Source organism: Cupressus sempervirens, chromosome 3 (assembly GCF_028749045.1).
Source record: "Cupressus sempervirens isolate cs-2001-9-10 chromosome 3, ASM2874904v1, whole genome shotgun sequence".
In the NCBI taxonomy this organism is placed as follows: domain Eukaryota; kingdom Viridiplantae; phylum Streptophyta; class Pinopsida; order Cupressales; family Cupressaceae; genus Cupressus; species Cupressus sempervirens.
Window position 1 is genome coordinate 10,336,545 of NC_143120.1, and position 5,207 is coordinate 10,341,751.

Genomic DNA, 5,207 nt, shown 5'->3' on the forward strand with positions numbered 1-5,207 from the left:
CATGTTGACTTGTTGACAACACAAAAGTTTACGTGTTCTAGAAGCTTCCTAGATGCCTTTATATATAGGGTCTCCTAATGTAATATCATATTGTATAGAAATTCATTTTTCATTATTGGAATATATTTTCTCTCACTCCGTTGAGATTCTCCAAGCCCTACCTTTCCTTCTTTGGTTTCTCTTCAGTAGGTTATTTACATGCAGGTGATCTTGGTGAGCTGTGAAGTTGGCTTTCATCAAATTCTACAAAAACAACACTGGGTAACCCACAAACAAGTGATATTTCCTAAGTTCACCATATAATCATAAATGATCATATGTTTGGATATGCAAGTGTTATATCGGACTGACTCACAGGGAGAAAAGAAAAAAATGAAAGACATATCAAGACCTTACTCGCTAATTGCCCCATTTGTAGCTCACCATGCTATGAATGATCATGGCGGCCTTGAGGAGGGGATAACCAAATTGCTTAGAAAAGATAATCAAGAACCAAAATTTAAATCCAACATCAAAATGAAGAGTAAATTGACAAAAAAAATTGTGTGCAAGAGAGATCGGTAGGAATTGATACTGATGGACCCAAGTCTAACGAGAGGAAAGATGTATCTTGCAAGGACTTATCAATAGCACCTAGAACCTAGACTCGAAAGCAACTAGCAATTATAAGGGCAACACTTTAGTGATTGAGGATTGTGCATAAGGACTCTTTGAAGCATGGAGCAGTGAGAACTAAAGAACTTGATCTAACATGAACTAACATGAGACCGGGCTATGTATGATAGGACTGATGAAAGACTGATCAATACTCTTTTCTCTAACTGCCCCATTCATAGCACATCATGATATGAATGATCATGGTGACCTTGAGGGGGGATAACAAATTTCTCAAAAAAAATAATGAAGAACCAAAATTGAATCCAACATCACAAGAAAGAGTAAATCAACGAAGAGTAAATGTATGCCAAAGAGATCGGTAGGAGTCGATACTAACAGACCCAAGTGTGATGAGAGGAAAGATGCATCGTGCAAGGACTTGTCAGTAGCACCTAGCTCCTAGATTGAATAGTAACTATAAATTCTAAGGATAACACTTTAGTGACACTGGATCTTACATACAAATTTTTTCAAGCACAAAGTAGTAAGAGATAGAGGACTTGATCTAATGTGAGAAGATATGAGATTGGGCTATGAATAATGGAATTAGCTAAAGACCGATGAGCTAATGACGAAGGACTAACAATGGATGATTGACAATTGACGAATGGTGATGATTGATCGAGGATGGTATGTACAATGAAATTTCTTGATATATTTACAAGGATGACATTGTATAGGAGCTACTTATACTAGATGGTGAGGATATTTTGGGGCTATGTATAGGGGATGGTGAGGATATGTTGGTGCTATGTACAGGGGATGGTGAGGATGTTAGCAATATGGCTAACTATTTTAGACTAAGGGTTGTCATTTATGAAAACATATATCTCTGAAGAGATGATAGATTGTACAGCTAAAGATCCTATGTTCATAGACAAAGAATTGTTGAAGTGTTAGATAGTTTTAATATCAATACAGAGTTAATTTTTGATATTACGCAGTCTACAATGAAAATTGGCATGTGCACAATTAAGGACATGTAGAACAGAGTGTCCTAATGATGTATCTTAGTGTGTAGATCAGTACAAAACAAGTTATAGGTCAAACACCAATAAGGGAAATGATCAGAGCTAGAAAAAAGAGCAGTAGAAATAGAGGATAAATGATTAAGGAATTATTATTTTTATGAAATAATTACTTAACTAATTAAGGATGACATCTTGGATGTTAACCCTATGAGGAAAAGTGTTAATTTTGTGTTTTGTCAAGCATGTGGGAGCATCAAGGCTGACTAGACAATATTTTTGTAAAAGCAAAGGTATAAGTAAGGAATCATAACTTGTCAAGTTGTGTGGATGTGTTAATGACATGAAAGTGATATGCAGTCTTATGCAAGGACTATATGTATGATATGCCAACCTTATATGATGTGAAGTTAGATTAATAATCAGAAGGAATGCAAAGTATAGCAGTAAGAGGTTTTTGTATTTATCTGTATTTTGTATAAAGGAACTACATTGTATAATTTCTTCTTTGGGCAATGGGCTCATATTGCATATATTCAAAAATTGTACTAATAATTCCTAACAGGGTTGAGGCTTTTAACAAGGTCCAATCCTTTAAGAAGGACTGAGACACTATATGTAATTCATATACTCCTAATAGGGTCAATATCCTTAACAAGATTCTTTTGTTTAGCGGATCATTTTGTGGGTACCATCCTCACTGAGGTTTTCCCTTGGGTAGGGTTTCCCTAGTTAACAAAATATGGTGTTATGGGTTCTCTTTGTGTATAGATTTATTTACTATTCAACATTGTTGGTTTACTTTCATATGCATGTCATAAGTAATAAACAATATTCAGTTGTGAGAAAAAGTTTGTAGAATACTGATTCACTCTCGTCCCCTCTCGATATTATCTATTTCTAACATTTGGTATCAGAGCACAGTTACTCAGAAGAGGCTTAACAACTTGAGTAAGATCCCTATGGATATGGTACAGATAAAGAGGAATCTTGAAGAATCCCTTGAGCAAATTGATCTTCTTACAGAAGAAAGAGACAACCTAAAAGAAAGGTATAAAGATGCAAAAGATTACATTGTGAAACTGAAAGATAAGATTGATCATCTCAAATCTAGAAAAGATCCTAGAGAACAAACTAGTGATAGTGATGAAGTAGCAACCCTTAAGAAATAAAATGAAATTTTTAAACATGAGTTAGAGAATGTTGAATTAAAATTGAGTCTAAAGAAAGATGATAGCAAGTTTAATTCAGATCTGAAATCTAAGAATGCAGATCTATGATCCCATCTAACTCAAGTGACATCTGAAGTAGACTCTATCAAAATAGAACATGCAGAATTAGAAAAGTACAATATCATTGTGAAAGGAGAGTTGACCTAGGCTAAACAACAATTAGAGAAGTTGTATTCTAGTAGTGAGAAAATTATTGAACAACTATTCTATCAGATATCTTCTTATAATAAGACAAGTCTTGCATATTTTATTGGATAAAAATCAGTAAAGAAAATTGAAGTTAGGAAGGACCCAGATCCAATTGTTGAAACCCATGAATCTAAGGAGAACGATTAGAATAGGATTGAACCAAGCAAGTCTATAGAAGTACCTAAAGAAGTTGAGCAAGTAAATAAACCTGAGGAATGTGATAAATCAAAACAAATGGAGCAAGTTGAACCACCTAAGGAAGTAAGACATAAATTTAGAGGTAGATGTTTTATATGCAATGAAGTTGGTCATATGAAGAGAGATTGTGCAGGTAAATCTTTCAAACCTAGTACTAATTTGTATTGTTGTAATTGTCACGACTTTGGACATAAAGCTCTTGATTGTAAGAAACCTAAGTTTGATAGTAATAATGGCAATAGTAGAATGTTTAGAGGTACTAACACTATAGGCAGTAATGAAAGAAAAAAATCCAGTGAAAGAACATCTAATGATGGAGAAACACCTAATGGAGCAAGGAACCAAATTATATGTTACAAGTGCAACAACTTTGGACACATTGCAAGGAATTGTAGAGCACCAGATAATCAGAATAGACCTAATCAGGTAAAGAATGCACTATTATGTCAGTTGTGCAATAACTTTGGACAAAGCAAGATTTTGCATTATGGATAGAAGGGCTTTCAACAAGAATCCAAACTACAGAAGTAACAATAATAGAAATGATAAAGGAAGTGATAACAGTAGCAATAACAGTCAGAAGGAGGCACTTAAATAACATGAAGAATTTAAGGAATTGTTTGTGAAGGAAAATGATCCATTAAGTTCACATGTGGTTTTAGAAGAACAATTTTTTGATGCACCTAGAGAGAGAATGAAATCGGCTAGTGTGTAATTCATCTCACTTGAATTAAACACTTTTCTATCAAAGTTAAAGCATCAGAAAGATGGAACTAAAGTTAGAGGTCGAGTCAGAAGTTGTGAAGTTAACAGAAGGGTAAGTTGGTCACATGGAAGCTTTGGATAAGACTGCAAGCCATTTGGAGATCATACACAATTATACGAATGTAAACAAGTTAACTGGTTAATAGAGAGCAATTTTTACAGATTGAGTAGTTGCACAATTACCATGGAGATCGTTACAGAAAGATATAATTTGTTTGAGCATGATTGTGGGTATCATTCAATCATGTGAAGAATTAAGAAGCTTTCAAGCGAGATTTGACAACGAGTTGAAGGAGATTTGAAGTGTTTACAAGTGCAACTTTTAGATAACCCTAGTTACACCTTTTAACAAGGTATTTCATTTCTAAACTTTGATTTGTGAAAAGAACTCAGTTGCAAGAATGGATAGATCATTGATTCATAATGTGGAAGACATAGCAAGACCTAAACTTAAGTTAATCAAGTTAGAGATATGAGTGATAACCCTAGCTATGTGTTGTCAAGAATGCCTGAAAACATTCTTCATTTGGAAGATGTTAACAATTACCTAAGGAGTAAGTTTGAGAATGTTGGAGAAGAGCACATATCTAAGGAATTTGACAACATTTATAACTAGGACATGAGCTATAAATAAGAGTTTGAATGTTTAATGGATAATTACCTAATCAAGTTTCTATTTTACTATGAATTTGACAATGAGGAATGGACACAGATAATCCTAAGTAGAATTCATGATGGAAAGTTCTAGCTAGATGATAATGTAGTGGAAATTTTTGAAAATTTGATCCATGAAGTGATAGGACTATGTAATGAAGGAAGCATACCTATAAATCAAAAAAATGTCAAGAAACTAGTAATTGACAACACCAAGTTAGTCTACAATGGTAGAGGAATGGTCATAAGTAAAATCAAACAATATGATGTTAGGTTCTTGAGCGGAATCATGTCTACAAGAATGTGTTATAGTTCCAAAGAAGATGACATGGCAGTTGGTTTTATACAGGAAGCTTATAGGATTTGTATTGACAAGAAACTTGTGTGAGATTATGAGGACACAACTGACTAAAAACCTAGAGAGGATTAAGAAAGTCAAGAACCATCAGTTCAGATTCCAATCCTTGATTACATACATGTTTTTCCATTTCAGCAAAAGATTTCCTTTTATGTAGACATCAACTTTGATGAGAAATGAGTCATG